Consider the following 19,500-nt stretch of genomic DNA (forward strand, 5'->3'; position numbering starts at 1 on the left):
CTCTGTAAAGCAGGGGAAACAGCTCCCCACTGCAAAAGGGAGGAATCTGGGGGTGAAGCACGACTCATGTCAGCCCCTTCAGGGGTCTGTACTGTTGTCCAATGCAGAGTGAAGGATTAGGGTGTGACTCAGGATCTCCTCTGTACAGTACTGACAGTAAACCAAGCCTACTGTGGCCATTTAAAGGGAGAGCATTTGGGCTTTCACTGGAACTAACCATTAAAGAATGGCTCCAGAAGGCTCAAATTGTACTCAGAGCTGAGCTTACTTCTCTGATCTCCTTATGACAGTACCTTTGTTTAAACAGAGAGCTGTGGGAGCTGCTGGGCCACGGCATGGAAGAGCTGCAGCTGTGATGGCATGAGGCAGGGGGCAGAACCAGCACAGGTGCCTGAATTAGGAACAGGGTTGTTCTGTACCCCATGATGCCACGTGGAGGACTATAAAGGCACAAGCTGTGAACCAGGGCCTGGCTACTGCTGGGGGGTTGGTGGGCGTTGCTCAGCAGCAGTGACCCTTGTGTTGCTGGTGGGGCATTGGTCGGTGAATTGCTATCATTGCATGTATGTTTCCATTTTCTTCTTCTGTCTTAGTAAATAGTTTTTAAGTTCTGTCTGGTTTACAGTTCTCTCCTTCATCCCACTTGTGAGGGAGTGAACAAGCGGCTGTGTGGTGCTGAGCTGATGCCAGATTAAACCACAAAACTGCTGTGGGCATCAAGGGAATGTAAGAGAGTTCAAAACAGCCATCTCTTGGCCTGTGTGAAGTCAGGCAGTGTAGAGCTTACCACAGATCAAAGCACAGCTACATTACAGGAGCACTAATGGCATGGGAGCTGTTGTGGTTGTGTGGTGATAGGTCTGGAAGCAGCCGAGGTGGAGGTACAGAAAGTGAAGGAATGAGCTGTTGTCTCCTTAAAATGTAACAGGTAGGGAAGGAGAGGAGTGCTGTTACCAAAAAGGATACAGAGGAGTAGGAAGAATACAAATGTATCTCCATGACCTGGAGAAAGCACTGGACAGCTATGGATGATTCCCTGATGAGGGGTGAAAAGGCCCTTCACTCACAGAGATTCATGTCTGGTAGTCAGTCTCTGAATGTATCCAATCTAGTTTACTTTGATTTCTGTGAACAACTGCGGCTCCTGATGAACAAATGTTAGAAATACCCGTTTGGTTCTGTATGGCTTGGCTGGCCTTTAGGCTTAGCCTAGTGTGATGTGTAATGAGGGCTGTGCTTTGGCGGGGGTTCTGTTTAGGATTTGATGATTTGGAAAGTAGCACTTCCTTCCCTCCATTGGTCTGTTAGAGGAAGTAAGTCATTGCTATCTTTCTCTAATTTGCTTAGAGAGCTGTGCTGATGGGGGGAACATTATTATAAAGACTGGTTTCCTATCCTTCCCTTCCTTGCATGTTTCTCTCTAGCACATCCCACTTATGCAGAGGAAAAAAAAAAGGCTGGAAAGGGAGCCCATGGACAAGTGGGAGAGATGAGTTTTTTAATTAATGGCTTCTGTTTGCTCCTGCCAACCAATCTAGTCTACCTCTGCCTTTAACTGGCTGAAGGAGAAGAGCTTATGGGGTGAGCAGAAGCTGAGACTATTCAGCTTCACAAGGAAACAGCGGATATGCAGCAAATAAACATCTGGAGACATTAATCCTGGTGCCAGTGCAAAGCTACTTTTATGTCAACACGAATAGGATGGGCAGGCAAGATATAAGATGGGAGAGAGAAGAATTTCAGGGCATCCCTTGGGCCACCCATAAATTTGTACAAATCCAGGGCTGAGGATTCTTTGTCCATCCTCCAGCTGAGCTGCTCACAGTGCTGTGGCTGAAGACTGGAAAACAGCACACATGCTAAGGTGAAAATAGCAGCACACACTGTATTTTGTGCTGTTCTCTCTCCTGACATAATCAAGTACTGTAAGTTTTACATACCAGTGCACAGATTACTGGCATTTACTAGGAAGCACGAGGAGCAGGCTGGCAACTGCTTGGAGGCACACGGAATATATAGGCAATTGCTCCGGAGCATGGGGAATGCACAAGCAATTCAATTCCCAACTGGTTTCTAGGCAGGAGCTACCAATTAAAATTAAAAGAATAAAAGACTGCAAGCTTGGGACTGATGATGTGCTCTGGAGAGAGGAGTTGCCAACAGCTTGTGCTACAAAGATGCTTCTCTTTCAGTGGATTTCAAATGGCAAAAGAAACTCAGGTAACAGATCATTCTTTTCTTCTGGCTTCCCTGATTTTCATGTACTCAGTCATGCAGCCAAAATTCCTACAAAGACAGACAGGGCTGCTCCCCATGAATTCCAAGCAGCAAGCCAACCTTTGGAGAGCTGATGCAGTGAATATGCCAGCAGTCAGCTGTACCTAGGAAGCAAGATTTTAAAACCAAGCCTCAGACACCTGAGTGCTGAATGATGGGGCTCAGATAATCTACGAATGAGAGTATGGTATTTGCTTGTACATACATGAAAGGATTTAGGATTTAAAAAAAAACCTTACCCATCTAAATGTGCCTTTTCCATTAATTGTTAATGAATCTCTGAAGTAAAACTTCCCTTCTGATGGAGAAAACTGAGGCCTAACTAGATGAGGCTATTAGGCATAGGTGGGATCTGTATAGCCTCTGCATTTATGCTATGCCCATTACAGGGAGCCCTGAGAATCATGAAGGAAACAGGCAAGTTTTAACTGCAGTTACCAAACTGCAGCTGCCTTGGGGCAGATGAAATCACAAATCACAATCTGTCATTGGTTTTGAAGTCAAAGCATGCTTTCCTTGCTCTTCTCAGAGGTCAGGTGAATGTTAATGAACTCAGCATTCCACCAGCCACAGAAAAATGGGTGCACTAACGCAGTACTACAAATGTCTGGAAGTAATGCATGCATTATTTTAGGATGCATTTTGTCCATGTGGTCTTTAATAGGGAAGCAGAAGGAAAATGAACACCCTTCAGACACTTGACCTCCAGCTGTAACTCAGGAATCTCCACACCACAGAACGGAGTTCAGTGCGGTACCTTGCATCAACACAATTCTGTTTCATTAGGATTTGCCTTGTGGAGAACAAGTTGTGTAGTTCTCAGATTTTTCTGTCAGAGAGCTTAGCTGACCTGCTAGCAGGTGCAGGATAGGATCGTTTATTATTGCTTAGCTTAATAAACTGCATCTTAAATTATGATATCGATTACAGCACAGAATGAAAAGGCTGAGCCGGCATTATTGTATTTGACACAAGAAGCATTTTAAAATGTTTACACTGATTGCATCAGTGCGTCAGTATTGTTTTTGGAAAGCAATAGACTGAAAATATGGTGTTACATAAAGTGCTAGGTGCTTCTGAATTCATTTACTTACATTTTCATCTAAAAATCAAAGATTTCACATGGCAGGTGGAGCTCATCCATAGTTCTTCTCCCCGTTAACAAATACAAGCCAGTGTTTCCTGTATCAATTCACCAAATTAATGGCACTAAAACACAGCAAAAATACTGTTGCAACCCTGGTAAGTTCTGTAGGATGCTCCTGACAGGATAAACATGTCTGCTCTGCCCTCCTTTCCTTCCCTCCCCCCCAAACAAGCAATAAAAACATTTTGCATAAACAAATTCCAAATTACAAGTAATCATAGGAAAGCTGACAAATGTATGCTATGCTAGTCTGTGAAAATACTAATCAAAGCAGCCTGTCAATTGTTAAAGTTAATGATTTAGATATGCAAAACTCTGACTAAATTTTTGTGGATAATTACATAATTACGGCTGGGTTAACACAATCAGAAATAGCTATTGCGTGCTCCATCTTGAAATCACCGTGGCAGTTCCCACTATTTTTTAAAGACCTCTTTCCCCTTGTTCCACCTGCACACAAAAAACAGTAGGGAGGGGGAAAAAAAAACTGGGAGCCACCAGGGAGAGGAAAGCAAGTGAGGAGGGTGCCTGCTGCCTGCTCCAGCCCCTCTTCACCTCCGCTGGAGAACAGAGCGCCTGCTGGGCTGGGTGGTGGTGTGGGAATGCCAGTCAAATAGAGGGGGATTGGAAGCAGGAGAGTTGGCTTCTGTAACAAACTGCAGTAGCGGCGTCTCTACCAGTGGATTAAAACCTGTGAAAATGAGCTTTTTCTGTGGGAAGCCTCTCTGACGGAAACGGAGTTTCTGCTTCATTTTAAAGGGCTTGCTCTGATACAGGAACCCGGGACTGGCAAGGCTTACCTACACCATTCCATTCTTTGTTAAATTATGAAGTCATTCCTATGGCCCTTTTGCTCACAATCAGTCTTCTTACAGGTGTTTGGTTCAGAAGGTGCTGTGAGGCCTCCAGATGCTCTGAAAGGCCCCTCTGGTTCATGCTGAAGCTGGAGGAAGGCAGGCTTTAACGGAGAGGAGATCCAGGGAGGGGGTAAGCATGCCCAGTTCTCTGGGCACTGGTCTTTTTTAAACTCCTTTGAAAGTTGTTCTGAATTGTTCTGTCCTCAGAAATCATGAATTTCTCTTGCAGCACAGTTTTCTCCCTTTCATGTTGGCCTCATGGTCTCTTTTTATACTAGGTCTGACTGGTAGAGTGTAGAGATTCCAGCTGTTGGGAATTTCAGGAAGGTGACAAAAGCATAAATAAAATGAATGTTGGGCTCTTTCCTGAATGTCACATTGTCTGGGATGGGGTAATGATAGTGATTTAAAAAGTAATATATCTCTCATGTAATTTTTTATCATAATTTTTCTATACAGTTTCCATTAAATAGATAAATGACCTAAATGAGGAAGAGAAATAAAGTGAAAGCATAAAATCAGTCCCTGTCAAGAGGGACTACATAGAAGGAGTTGAGATAGTGCATCATCTCCGCTAGTGCAGATTGCGATGAGCGCAGCATGTAGGTTTCTGTTTATCACTGATGAAAATGCAGAACTAATGGTGGTGACTGTGTTGAAAAAGAGTGTTTTGTAGTCCAGAATTTGCTCTGTCAAGCAGTTGTTGCGCTCTTTGTATTGGTTGTAGTTTCCATGGAAACAATTAGAAGGCATTACTTTCAGAGCAACTGTTGTAGATTTGGCCCTGGACAATTCCTCTTCACTCATTGTGGCCTAGGGAAGCAGCATGGTTGGACACTGGTCCTGTGGGAGAGGGAAATAAATGCATCTTTATGTAGATGCAGATGTGTCATCCTCCCTCCCAATATGTTGTCAAAGTTAGCTTGAGGTAATTGATGATACAGAGCCGATGGTTGCTTTTGTTATATCCTCAAGAGAAACTGCTACAAATTCATTTGGTGGATTGCTCAGCCTGCAATAAGGACATGAAATTAAATAGCGATGTGGTTGGACCTCTGAATGAAACCTGAAAAGCTCTTTTGGAAACATTGCAGGCACCTGGAGCAATGGCAGGGCTCTGAGGCACTATTCACTGGTCTTACCCTGCTTACTTCTGCTGTGCTGATGAAGCAAAAATAAACTTCCTGTACTTAGACAGATTTTAAACATTTTTTCTACAAGACAGAAACCAGATGGAATATTTTCACAGCTGACACCAAAATTCGCAGTTTTCGTGACTTCAGTGATATTATGATTTATACAGGGATTGTGTGTGTCGGCAGCCTCGAGCAGACAGCCTCTTGCCATCCAAGCTTTTAAATGTTATTTGGATTGATAGGTCAAAAGATTCTACGAGCTGAGCGCAATGTGAAGTATCACTGGATTTAAATGGTAACTGTGGGCTTTTCTGGTTCTGTATCTTGACTCTAAGGTGTAACAATAAAATATGTTAAAAGGGCCTCACTCCAGGAGGGATAGCAAGCCCTTGAAATTAATCATTTATAGAAGTAAACAAAGAATTGTCATGTCGAGTCACGAGCACAAAGCAGGCTATTGACTTGAAGCCTTCATTGGCTCTCGTAAAGCAAGAGGTGAGTGGCAGCAGGCATAGTGCTGGGACTGCCAGTCTCACAGGCAGTGTTTTCAGATGGCCCTGAAGACAAAGAGGAGTTGAAGGGAGTGAGCAGTCAAGTAGAAGCTGCAGGCAGCCCAGGTAGAGGGCAGGGTGGGGAGCAGGTCCACAGAGCTGGGCACAGGCAGGGGGTTCTCTCTGCTTCCTGTTTCTTTGCCCTCTATTTGTGCCTGAATCAGCTGCTGTTCACTGCATGTGAGCTTCTTCCCACCTTTGTGGGAATTCCTGGTTTCCTGGGAAACTTGTGCTGGCCTGTGCCTGAAGAAAACTTCAGAGACGCACTGATTATTTTTTTATATTTAATGGCGTTTTTTCAATGCCTAAGAGTGGCAGCTCATTAACCTTGGTGGCTGCCTTTCTGTTTTCAGAGATGTCTCCAGATTGTATGTTTTCTCCTTAGAGTTTTAGGTGACGCGTTTCTGGCTATGTGAGACTTACAGATCAGTACTGCACCTTGGTTGGTGCTCATCACACCAGTGGTGTTGGAGTTAATCCTTGTGTGCTCTGTGTATTTGTAGGATCCCGTTCTGTGAAGTCCACACCTGATAGTGCACCAGAGCTGGTTTGCACAGGGCTCCAGAGCTTGCCTCGTCTTTAATCAGGTGTTTGCTTCGGAAGGGATGTGTTGTTGCTAGGGGATGTAAGTTCTCTCAGGCTCGGAGATAGATGGAGGTATATATAATTTCAGGTGCTTATAATATGTGCACCTAATCTTTATAGAAGGATTTATTGTGTAAATCAATGACAAAATAAATGGCAGCGGCTCCTACGCAGCTAGGGCAAGGAAAGGCTGCATCTAATGTGCTTTTCCTGCTCAGCCACTTACTTAGTAAGGCTACTGGCACACCAAAGTATCCTACAGTCTTTTGCCATGCATGCTTCAGACTCAAATCCAGCGCAGTGGTCAAAGAAATGGAGCATAAAGCCACCCTGATCATTCGTGGTGACATAGTAGCTGATGATGTTTGGACCTGAGACTATTTTTTTCCCCATAGAAATATGGTAGGAATACAGCAGAGACAGGGTGAGAAGACGGTTAATAACCTGTAGCAAACCCTACTAAGTTGTGGGCTAAATAAATGTCGATTCCAGTGATATCTGCTGAAAATCAGCATACGACAAAACATTTGGTGATAACATACGGAAGGAGGTGTGGGAGACAGTTAGAGGAAGCCTTTCACTTTTCTGTACATGTTTATAATCTGGTGTCCTCAACATAATAGAGACTACATATTGAAACTGTCTGTATGGAGCCTGGCTTCCAAAAAATAAAAAGCGCTCCTGTGAGTAGAAACACTGCCATTTTTTATGTGTTATTTCCTTGTTTGGACTTCCCACCCCCAAGCCAGCTTCAGTGAACACAGACACTGCATTATAGGGGCCATGCTAGTGAACAGTTGTTTAGAAGGCTGTACCACAAATCTGTAATGTAAGTAATATTCTCCTATACACTGTCGCTTAAATCCAGGAAACCACATTTTAAATATGATGCTGATCTCTATCTAGGGGAGTTTAAACAAAAGCAGCCACTCTTGCAAGATACTTCCTTTGGCTAAGCTGGAAATCCTAGGCATGTAGGAGCTAATCTAGCAAATTGCTTAAATGTATGCTTAAACCCGTGTGTATTTGCTTTGAAGTCAACGGGATTACTTGTATGTTTATATGCTTCAGTGGTTTGAGGCCTTGAAACATAGGAGGACATTTGGCATCTAGACAAGCAGGGCTAGGAGGAGCATGAAGAAATTATCTCCCTTCTCTGGGATTGGTTATACTTATGGCATTCCTGGCAGATTTTTTTTTTCCTCGGCTGTTGTTAAAAACATCTGGTGATAGAGACTCCACAGCTTTCCCAGGCTCTATTCCTGTGCTTCACTATTGTTACTACTACAAATGTTTTTCCCTCAAGTCTGACTTGCTGGAAGTTAAACCCGTTGATGTTTGGGCTTTCTAGCTTACAGGAACGTTGGGCATGACAATCTTCTACACACTTAAGAGTTTTAATGTTGCCTTCTCAAGAACTCTTGTGTAAAGACCCCAACATTTCCAAATCTTTTTTGTAGTCCTCTGGTTCTCTTCCAGGGCTCTCCAATGAGTCCGTCTCTACCTTGCACTCTTCCCCTTTCTTTCTCCCATTGAATTTCAGCCGTTTATTGGCTCTGCTGTGATTTGTCAACATTTTTGCAAACTGGGAGCCTCCTTACTTGCAGCTGCCCTGAGCACCCCGTTTTTGTAGTCCGTAAGCACAGTAAGTACGCTGTTTCAGGTCTAGATGATTGACGAAAATACCAAACAGAATCATATCCACAGCAATTTTGTATCTTCCCCCAGATGGCTTGCTTTGGCTGTGGGCAAACGGTAACTTTCTCTGCATGTTCAGCCACTTTGTATCTGTCTTGTAACTTTTTCATTCTGGCTGTGTTTCCTTGCTGTGCATATGAGAGAGACAGCCCCAAAAGCTTGACTAAATCAGGAAATGTGACATCTCTTGCTTTGCTTCTGTCTACGAGGCCTGCTGCCCTATGGCAGAAGGAAATTAAATTGATTTGACAGGATTTATTCTCTACAAATCCATACTAGCAGCTATTCATTTCAGTGTTATCTTCTAGGCGCTTACAAATAGTTTGATTACTCGTTCTGGTGTTTTTCTGAGGATTGAAAACAAATTGACTGGCTGCTAAGTCTTCAGCTCTGCTTTCCCCCACTTGCCAAGCAAGGTCTTGTTTGCTCCCCTCCAGCCCTTGGGCACCTCATCTCCACCACCAGCACTCACAGAAGTGACTGTCCAGTGATTTAGAAATCACATGAGTTTTAAGAATCCGGGGTTGAAATTCATTGTGCCCAGTCAATTCGAAGACCTTTAATTTATTTAAGGGCATTTTGATCTGCTCTTTTTAGGCCATTATCTTCGTGCTGGTACATATTCTGTTCCTTGTCTGCACTGGCGTCTGTGTCCTTTAGAAGTTTCTCAGAGGCACTCCCAACTCTCCTTAATTATTTATTTTTGCCTTCTGTGAGGTCTGAGTTCGGGCCAACTGCCTGGGTTTAATCCTGCTGTCAGCTATGGTTGTGTTGTGTCTGAATTGAGGCGTAACTGGAGGCTAGGGAAACAGCCTTAATTTCTGCTTCTTACTCTGGCAGCACTCTTGCTAATGTATGAGTGCCCTGCTTAAAACTGAGAGCTGCAATAATGTGGTGTGTTGGGATTTGGGATGTCTGCTGACCAAGGCTGGGTTGGAGTTGATATATTGATTTTTATTTTTATTTTTTGTCAACTAACTAGAACAAATGACTCAACAGTCAGTGGGAGAGGATTAAGAATACTCTCCTCTTTGTTAAGGGTAAGAATTAATTTTAACAAATTGTCTAGAGAATGTATTTCACATTGCCATTTACCCCCTCAAGTTGTTTCTGGGTGCCCTCTCTCTTTTGCTCTGTTGTTGTTGTTGTTCAGGAACTGGAGTGATAACTTTGTCCCTTCCTGTTTTCCTAGAAAAGTCAAGTAGAGAGCTTCATTACAAACTTCACTACATTATAATTCTGCTACCTATTCTCATAATATCAGTATCTCCATAGTCAAATGAGGAATGTTTCATTGAAATTACTACTGATCTAGTAGCAATTGACTGTATGTAAATCAAAAGTTTCTTTAAGTTTAATAGATTTGAGGGCTTTTAGTTTCTCTTGTACAGAAGAGTGTTCTCACTCCTGTTATATTTTTTCATAATCTTTTTCTTTCTGAAAGGGCAAACTGCGAAAGTGCAGTAGCCAAAGTTGTCTCACTGTTTTGAGACATGCAGTGAGATACTGGGCTAAAAGAAATGGCAGTATTCTACATAATTTCACAGGATCTGCTAGGGAAATAGCCTGATTTTATGGGAGCTCTTATGGAAAAATTCTGATTTTATGTGGATTCAGGTGAAAAGATACATTTTTTGGATTTCTAAAATTGGGTGGATTTCTTGAGTTCCATGAAATCTGTGACAGCCATGGAAAAAATGCACAGTTCTTGCCATGGAGTAAATTTTTATTGTGGTCTGCAGAACTTTCTTTTCTTTGTACATTTGTGTCTCTGACACGTGCATTCTGGACCTCCTCCTCATCTTGTATTCTCTTTCTGTGAATATTTTATGCTTCTTGATGGATGCATAGCACTCTGATCCTCAGATGATAGAAATCCATGGCTGTCTACAAAGGAGGTTCAGCGTGCAAATGAGTGTGATGGGGAAAGGATGTGAAAAATAAGAAATACCAAACACAGGTCTGCAGGTTTTGTGCTTTTATGCTAATACCAGCTTATTTATGCATTATAGGAGGGAAAATAATTGGGAATAAGGAATGGTAATGATTTGTTGTATTCAGTGTGAGACCTAAGCAGTGCAGCATCAACAGCAACCTTCTTGCAATTTGTAAAATCTTGGCTTTTGCAAAAGGTCCAGAACAAGACCACCTGAGGAGCATATAAAGCTTCAGAACAGAGTGATGGTATTGCAGCATCTCAATTTATCCTGTAAGCAATGCCCTCTATGGCTAGGACGCAAGTGTGACTGTAGCATGCTTGCCTTGTTCCCTGTCTCAACAGAGGAAGCAGAGCTGAAATAGATCTTGCTTTTCAAGGAGAGAAATTAAGACACAGAGGAGAAAATCCTCAGACAAGGCTTGAAAATCAATGGTGAGATGAGGTGAAAACTTGTAGGAAGGCTGTGTCAGAAGGGCATGGGAAATGACAAAGAAAAAGCGATGTTAGATAAGTAGAGGAATCAGAAAGGGAAGAATTGTGAAAGAGATTAAGCCAAATCTATGCAGGGTTTTAAATGAAGAAGCCTGAACAGTATCTTGAGATGATCAGGGAGCCATCTGATTAGCTTTGATTTAATGATATTCTTGAACTGCCTGAGCAGCCAGAACTGAGAATGTTCCCAGTGGCAGAGCTGAAGTGTCTCGGAGGGAATCTCCTGCCCCTAGCTGGGAGGATGTGAGGAAACCTCACGTGGAGCAGAGGCAGAGGGTGTGCAGGTCATTTCCTTGTACTGGCAAAAGAAGAGGAGATGAATATCAGGGTTCTGATGGTGTCCTGTGCTGCTGTTGCTTCAGTAAGAAATATGAAGCAGAGAGCTGGAACTGAGGCTGGGTGTTGGTGCAGTCAGAGCTGTCTATATTTAGCCAAGCCACAAGGAGTTTCTGCAGGGCAAGTGGGACAAATGGAAAGGGATGTCTGGTATATGAGGGAGCTGTTTGTATTAGCTGCAGCAGGCACAAGTATTTGTGCTCCACGTGATGCTGTGCTTTATTGCCTGCTACTCATTCTCTTTACTGAACCGAATAGGTTCCCAGGATCTCTATTCCCTTTTGTAAATGCTAAATAGAATTTTGCCATGTATAATGTTTTCCAGAGAAAACATCACCTTTTGCTGTATTAGCTATATTATTCTAAAGGAGTTTAGGTCCTACTGGGACCGAGAACTGCTTTTCCTCTTTCCCCATCAAACAACCTACAATCCAGCTCTCCTTTGCATAATCCTATTTCAAATACGAACAATATGAATCCTCCAGTTTATGCTAGCGAGGAAATTTGGGTGGTTATTTCATCATTGCCTGGAGAAGCAGGACAGGGAAGCTGCCAAGCTGTCTCTGTACAGCTTTGCTCTGCTGAAATCTAGTGTAGAAAGTGTAGTCATCTTGATAACATATTCAGCTCTTTTTCACCTTTTGCTAGCTCGTGCTATCGGTGAGTTGTGGCTGTGCATTTTTCTCTCACAGTAGATAACAGTCTGCCCACCTCCTCCCCAAAGGGTACAGGTCAGACAAGGTCCTGTTGTCTCTTTCTCTGGCTGCAGCTTCCTGATGTATCTGTCTCTACACTGGTGACCCTCAGATCACGGTATCGATTCTTGCATCACCTTTAGGATTGCTAATAAAAAATGGCTAGTTAAAATGTTCCTGTAGCAGCATGTAGTAACCAGCTGGAGGCTTACCTGTTGGCTGTGGTGAAGTTTTCAGCGCAGAAGAGGGGTGCCCAACTTGAGGACGGCAAAACCTGGAAGCAGGTGGTTGTCCGACCAGGTGAGCCTGCAGGTCAGGAGGAGGCAGGAGGCTGGGGAGGCTGCTCTTCCCTGGCCACTGCTCTGGTGCCCTCTCCTTGCCATGGAGCTGCCCGGTGCTCCATGGAGCTGTGTGCCTGTAGGGCCACAGCCAGTCCTGCTCCTCCTGCCCCACTGGGCAGGGTGGGGGGCTGTGTCTCTGGGCACTGTGCATGTTGTGCAGTCCTTGTGGTGCAGGAACCAAAGCTAGCTGTGATGTTGGGTGGGGTGAGGAGAGGAGAGGATGTGCTGCTACTTCCTCAAGTGTGTAGACCAGTTCCATTCTAATGTAAAGGCTTTGAAACTTCCCAATTATTCATTTTCCTTATGTGCAAAGTATGCTTATCTTGTGTGTTTTGTCAAGTTAGGAAAGAAGAAAATGTCTACTTTGTAGTGCATTTTCTCCAACTGTTCCATTTTCTGCTGAAGCAATTTGTGCCAATATCTAACTGCTCCGCAGACAAAATCTGCATGGCTAATACGTGCAAACATATTCATGCTGAAGAGTCCTGCGTGCTAAAAGCGTCCTGCTTGCACCACATTCTGCAACCATGGCCATATATCTGTGGATTAGCATATTTGATTAAACATATATACAGAACTGGAGATCATAGTAGAAGGGCATGTACTATATGAGCCTTTAATCTCAGATGTGCCCCGTGGGTAAGGTAGATGGATTAGTATTGTCACGTGTAATCATCTAATCTTACCTCTCAGCCCATTGACAGAGCGTCAGGGTTGGAATCCCCCGAGATCCATGGAGAGCTGAGAAGCTCTGGAACACCTGATTTTGCATAAGCAAAGACACAGATTGCCTGCCTTGGTTGTTGTCTCCAGCAAGGAAGATTGAGGTGGCAACCCAGATGTTTCCCTGTGGGTGACTCCATTTGAAACAGTTAAAGGCAGTGGGCCTTGGAATGCCTGATGCCCTGCTGCCTGCATGTATCTGACATCATAGTTTCTCTCACTATAGTAAGCTGGCTAAATTAATTTGATTTTAAAGAAGTGAAGCACTGAGACTGTGCCTGACATTTTCAGGATTCCAGGACACCATGTTCCCAGATCAATATGCTGATTTAGTAACATAACTTATGCTCAGGAAGGCCATGTGACATTCCTAGACCCATCCATCTTAGTCTAGCTTTTCTGTTAGAGCTGTGCAAATCCTTTCCAGGCGAGCAAGTGTGATTTTAGAAGCTTCCCATTAGAATGAAATAGTGCAAAATTACAAACAACTCCCACTAATACCAGATTTGAAGATACTTCTTTCCTCTCATCTGTATGAGTCTCAGGTAGGTCCTTATACAAGACCAACACTATTTTGCTAACAATCAGACAGGCACATGCGTAAGTAAATGCACAGATGTAACACCAAGAGCCTACTGCCCAGAACATGAATGCTTGCATACGGAGATAAAGAGGGTCCACCTTTAAGCAGACACTTCTTCAGATAAAGAAATGCACTTGGAAAGGTGAAAGGGCACTGAAAGCACCAAGAGTTTTTGTATTCAAAAGCCAAGGAGATATTTAAGTTCTTTTCAGGCTTAAATAGAATCAGAGAAGTGCTACAAAAGTAGCTTGGGTTTACATGTATGAAAACCAGCCATATATCTCTTGATCATGTTGCTCATTTAAAAGTTATCAAAACTGTTTTGTTATGGGCCATTTGTGTTTGTGATGCTCACAAAAACAGCACATTGAAGTCAATGGCTGTTGTGTCACTCACAAAGTGATTTTAGAATGCAGATTATATGAGCAAACTTTCTGTTCTATCATTTACTGGTAAAAGAAGAAAGAAAAAAACAAATGCTACCCTCATTTTCTGGGCTAAACTGCTCAAGTTTTAGCTTTTTTAAACAAGACCATGCCTAGTGGTTATACCTTCTTATGCTTACTCAGTACTGGCAGCCGTGCCTCTTAACAATGCTAGGAATATCTGAAGATATTTCTTTCAAGGTAGATAGAAATTCCAGTTTAAATAATGAGACTGCTAGCTTAACTTCCTCTTCCAAACAGAGCAGAAATTAACATAATAATTAAATTGATTGTAGCGATGAAGCATCATGACTTCTAGACCCACGCTGTTTGTTTCTATGTTATCTTAGCTTTGATTCAGTATATCTCGGTAGCACAGTGTTTAGCTTATAAGGATATTTGCCTGACTACAACTTTAAGAACAGGTTTAAGAATACACTGAAAGGAATCTGCTCCTTGCTAAAGGCCATTCTTTTTAAAGTGTCTTTCCTACTCTGTGTAGCCAAAGTACTATTGAAGATGTTTGTAGTGGAAATGCTGAGTCACAGCCTGAACCAGTGATTGAGCACCTGGAGGGAAGGTGGAGCCAACCCAGGGGAGCTCAGGTGCATGCAATGAACCTGAGTAACCAGCAGGGTTGGAGCCAGGATTCACTGCTTCCCAGACTTCATTTAAGGGTTGGCAGTGCAGGTGAAGGTATTTCTCTGGAGCTCCCTGTATACCTGAAGTCTTCTAAAGGTAGGAATATATGTATTTTTTTTTATTTCTGCGCCTGCTGCTGTTGTGTTTGAGCAAGTTGTTATTGCTGCAGCTACAGCAATGCAGCTCTGCTGTCATTGTTGTGCTTTCTGTCGTGTTACTGGGGTTTGGAAGATGGTTTAGTTTGTGGTTTTGTGTATCAGTCTGCCAGGCAGCACTTTAACCATGTGCTTTCAAGGTTAGAGCCTTGGTTTCAGCCTTGTGCTTACTAAGTGGTATGGAAATGTTATGCACAGTACGTGGAAATGCTGTAATCTGTTGCTTTCTAAAAGCCACCCGAAGTACTGTACCATAATCAAATAGTACTTCTTAATGACACTGTATGCCCCAGCTGTGTCCTGAGACATACTGACACAAAAAAGTCATCCAGGGATGCAAAGCCAATTGGGAAACCTTGCTCAATGGAGGACTCATGTGCTTTTTCTGTGCTTAACTGATGGCTTTATTTAACAAAACACTTGCTAACAGTGAGGCTGTGAATGCACATTTGGTCTGGACCTTGTTGTTCACAACTAGGTCATTGCTGTGGCTGTGTTCTGGACTGCAGTTAGTCTGTGGTTAGCTCGTTTCCGTGAAGGGAGCAAATAGGCCTGTTCCACCTACTTCTTTAGGTATGGTGGAGGACATCATTTTTCACCATACTTATACCATTAAAATATCCCTGTTCTCTTCTGTTGTCTCTTAAAAGTCTCCCAGAGGACACTTCTCCTGCAGGCTTCCACTTTCTGGGAGGTTCCAGATAATGGCTTCTCTCCCATTAGTCCTGAAATTACCACCTGAGCAGGCTTCTAGTGCCTGCACCACTCCCCTTTGTTAATGTACTTCTAGCTCCTGGCTGTGCTACCTTCCTGGCACCCCACTGGATATCCAGCAGTAAATATTAGCATAAGGACTTAGGCACCTTTCTGCTCTGGCTTGTCCTTCTCCTTCCAGTTTCAGGAGCTGCTCTTCCATGCTTTAGGGTAACTTGTCCATTGTTGCTCAGCTATAGAAAGCAGTTAGTCTCAATTTCTTTCTCTTTTCTTTTGATTTGCAAGAGGTAGGAAAACTTTAGTGTCTCTTTTTGCTTTCATTCTGAGACTAACGAGGTGTTTGGTAGGCACCTGTGTGCAAGAGGCAGATGGTATGGTCTCTTGCATGGGTATTGCCTCAGTAGCTGTTACTGCTGCTTATGAATAAATGGAGTTTGTGGTAACTTTGTGAGCTGTGCTTCCCCTTATTCTCAGTGTATTATTGCTTTGGACTTATAAGTGTATCTTGTAGCTTTGGAAACAATGGATCAGCTTCAACTCTGGCAGTATGTCCAGTAACTATATATAACATAATTGTTACACCTTAATTTGCATATATCTTATGTTTTGCTTCATCTGATGTGTTTTATAATGCTTTTCTGCACTGTTCACTTCAGATGATTTATTTTGTAAGACAATTTAATCAATACTGTGATTCTTGGAGTGTTGTGTTCTATAACATAAATAGAAGGTAGCGTATTCATGCCTTCTGAAGTCGGTGAAAGTCTGTCTGTTGACTTTCATGGGGCTCTGGATTAGATCTTTAATGAACATCTCCTGATATCATTATAGGAGCAAATATTGGAACAGCATCATGAAAACTTCAGATTTAGTCGATACGGAGGATTTATTACATTTTTTTATAGAACATAAAGTAGTTTGGAAATTGCTTCTTGAATGACTTCACCTGCTGCTCTGTTCATGCTTGTCCCACAGTGACCTGAGCCACCCAGACGAATATTTTTGTCAGACGGGAGCTGAGACCAAGATTAGGAGAAAGGAAGGGACCACACAGTGTAAAATCCAGCTGCAGGCTTTGAGGCAAGCAGAAAACAAATTGCAGTCTCAAAAATCAAAGTCTGAGTGCACCCTAAGAGGTGTGGAATTCCTGTCAGCCTCAAATGTTTTTCCCCTTAGTGTGGGGTGTTGAGTTGCAGAGAACCTGAGAGTTTGGAAATGTAAACACGCAATTCATAATGCAGAAGCCGTGGAATTAATGAATTTCACACTGCCCCCACCTTAGACTAATTAGTACAAATTAAATGCTGCACTTGCCAGGCAGAGCAGTTTGTGCATCATGTATTGTGTTACGAATTATTTTAGATCGATTTTCACAATGCAAAAATAGTGTGAAAATATCTTTTTCAATTAGTGGTAGTTTTACAGCCATTAAAAGATTTCTTTAATAGGCTTAGACTCCCATGGCCTGCACAGCTGCATGAGGTCTGGTTTGCATTTAAAGGTGGGAGAAAATATAGTGGGAAGAGAGACATTTAGCTGACTGGATTTGCTTAATTAACCCCCACCCCATGCGAAAATGCCAAAGCAGGCCGATGAATTATCTGTCCCTTCATCACAGGCCAATCGCTTAATTGCAAATTATCCCTAATAATTACGCAGTCAAATAACTGCTGGATTTATATTTAATGAATTAGGGAGCCCTTAACAAGGATTTAAATGGACCCACCAGGATTACTCAAAATTGACAACTATCAAAGGGCTGGAAGCTGCTGCTTGTGCTTATGTGGAGGAGAACCTGGCTCTGTTTCCCGTTGGGTGATGTTTTTCCATTTCTATTGTCTCAGTGGGACAAACTGAAAATGGGAGATGACTGAAAATGAGAAAGGGAATCAGAACCAGGGAGGTTAGAAAGGCAGGGCAGAATATAGGACCAAGTAAGGAAACCCCAGCCTGTACTAAGTGAGATGGAGCCCTGCCAGACAGTGCAGGAAGGGTGCACTTGCCTTTGGTGGCATTCCTGGTGGGGACAACAGAGTCTGCCCACTGCAGAGGTGTGTGTGGATGCGATTACTGCTGATGCAAACATGGGGCAAGGGTTTTGGCACTTGTTTTTCAGTTTTGACAGCAAAGGAAAACAGAAAGGAGTCGTCTTACCTCCCTCCCTTATTTATTTCCCTTCCTCCGCTCTCTCCTCATAAATAGCTTTCTCTCTTCAAATTCCTGTAAATTACTCGGTGTGTGGGATGTGTTCCATGGCGATGGCCACTTGTCTTGTTTCCAGGCTGACATGTACCTTGCTGGAATACAAAACCAATTGAGAATAGGAATTTAAACTTAAAGCTGCGTTTGCTTGTAGTCGGAAGGGTAAGATTCAGTAATTGAATAAGCAATAGAAAACTTGAAGAGTGAAGGAGGGAATAAGCTGAATGTAAAGGAGCATGCAGAGGAGAGTTAGATGATGCGTGCTTTCCCTAACATGGTCCAATCAGATTAAGGTGACTGAACTGTTTTTGAAATGGAAACTAATATCTGTCTATTCCTTATCTTTCTTGTATTGATGTCCTGAGGTCCAGTTGGGAAATCGGGATCCCTCTGTGCCTACAACAGTAAAAACACTAGTTCTGTCTCTCCCCACCACCACTGTGCAGCCTCTCAGCAAAAGTGCTCTCTGAGCTCTGATTTCCTTTTTCATTTCTATGTTGCTTGCTCTTTGTAGGTCATGTGTAAGCAATTTTTTTCTGCTGCTTTTTTCTAGGAGGGTAAGTAATTAACTTGGAGGAGAGCGGGAAGCTCTGGTTTCAGGTTGCTTTGAAAGGCCTTTTATTGAGATTTCTGGAGTGTGCCTGTTCCTCGAAGATTTCTCACTGTGGATTCATGTATAAGAAGGTGATATTCTGGACTTCAAAGTCTCAACTCATATCTTTCTTGATTGTGAAGCATCCTATCTTGTATTATACTCCTTAAGAGATTTTAATGTTTGTGAGGCAAGGCATGAGGAAATATCAAACTATTTCTTTTGTTTTGTTTGTTCTTGTTTTCTAAATGCTTGCGCCCTGTCTGCATAAGCTCCGCCATGATGACTGTTAAATTTTGCAAGGTCAATCACTGCCTGGAAATTTTGGATTGCACTTAAGAGCTCAGTGGCTAGAGGACGTGATATTGGAGCTGCAGAAACATGGCTGCGTCTCCTGGCTGTCAGTGAGCCCAAGATTGGTATAAATTGGGCTCATCATCTGAAATCTGAAGTTCTTCAAAATGCAGATAATTCCTAAAAGGAAAATTCAGGGGTGTTCATCGTTCCTATGGATCACTTTGGCTACCTTGTTAAGGCTCTGGACTGTTGTTTCTCTGGTAGATTTGCTCCTAGCAGTGTTATGAGTGAAGTAGCATACTAAAGTGGATGTGAATCTCTACCTGCAGCCCTTATTCAGGGAAAGGAAATGTTGCCAGCTTTAAGTTGTGATCATTGCAAGGCACAGCATGGTCTTCTGCATTGCAGTACAATGGTTTGTTGTCCTTTCACATTCCAGGGTGTCCTATAACCTGTTGCTTTGGAAGTTGGACTCTGTGATCCTACTTGAGATATTCTATGATTCTATGAAGACCTTGCATTGCCAAAGCAAAGTGCTGGATTTAGTGTCTAGAGCAGATGCCAGTAATAGGGGTTTGGAAAAAGGCTCACCTGCCTATCCTTTTTAATGAGCAGATCACTTCTTTTTGTAATTGAGGTAACTTACTCTTTGTTGTCTTTATCAGTTTCTCATTCTCTCCTTGTCGGTTTTTTCCCACCCTTAAATATACATTCTAGTGTGTGGTGCTGTTCATGCATCTTCAGTTGTGGTTTAGTTCTATCTTTTATTCACAATAAAAATACATTTTTCCAGTATACGTACCCTTGAATTAATGCTGGGAGTGGTTAAGGGTGCAAGAATCTCAGTCAGCGTCAAGAAAACAGGACTGCTTTTTGGCCCCGTCAGCTCTTTTTAACCAAAATGAGTGCGTCTTCCAACTTCCACATGTCCCTTGTCATTTGTTCAATATGAGGGTTTCTCAAAGGGTAATAGTAGGCACAGATGCCACGCTTTTTAGGATATCTTTTTCCATTGTCTGCCTAATAGGGATTTTGTGGCATCAGAAATACTGATGTAAATCAACCTTTTCCTCAACATAGATTGGAGCACATTTCTCAATGAATCTTTTCCCA

The 19,500-nt window shown here is 42.7% G+C and overlaps 1 protein-coding gene and 1 long non-coding RNA gene across 20 annotated transcripts in view; one reads left to right on the forward strand and one right to left on the reverse strand.

Moving 5' to 3' along the window:
- The window catches only part of CXXC4 (CXXC finger protein 4), a 165,470-nt gene that overhangs the window by 19,374 nt on the left and 126,596 nt on the right, over positions 1 to 19,500 (forward strand). For 15 of the 17 annotated variants that reach the window (XR_016465890.1, XR_016465889.1, XR_016465892.1 and 12 more), the window contains exon 4: positions 4,300 to 4,411. The gene's annotated coding sequence lies outside the window, so the exon portion shown is untranslated. The other 2 variants (XR_004168885.2, XM_090138873.1) reach the window with 2 other exon arrangements.
- On the reverse strand, positions 1,589 to 4,270 carry LOC116238115 (uncharacterized). 3 transcript variants are annotated; one of them, XR_016465918.1, is made up of 3 exons: positions 4,116 to 4,270; positions 3,372 to 3,486; positions 1,589 to 2,381 (listed from the first exon to the last, which is right to left on the reverse strand). It is a non-coding gene; the product is annotated as an uncharacterized LOC116238115 (long non-coding RNA). The 3 variants fall into 3 exon arrangements; XR_016465917.1 differs by having other exon boundaries at positions 3,980 to 4,269; XR_004168893.2 differs by having other exon boundaries at positions 3,372 to 3,459; positions 3,980 to 4,256.

The sequence above is a fragment of the Phasianus colchicus genome, chromosome 4 (genome assembly GCF_987193195.1).
Source record: "Phasianus colchicus chromosome 4, bPhaCol1.hap1.1, whole genome shotgun sequence".
In the NCBI taxonomy this organism is placed as follows: Eukaryota; Metazoa; Chordata; class Aves; order Galliformes; family Phasianidae; genus Phasianus; species Phasianus colchicus.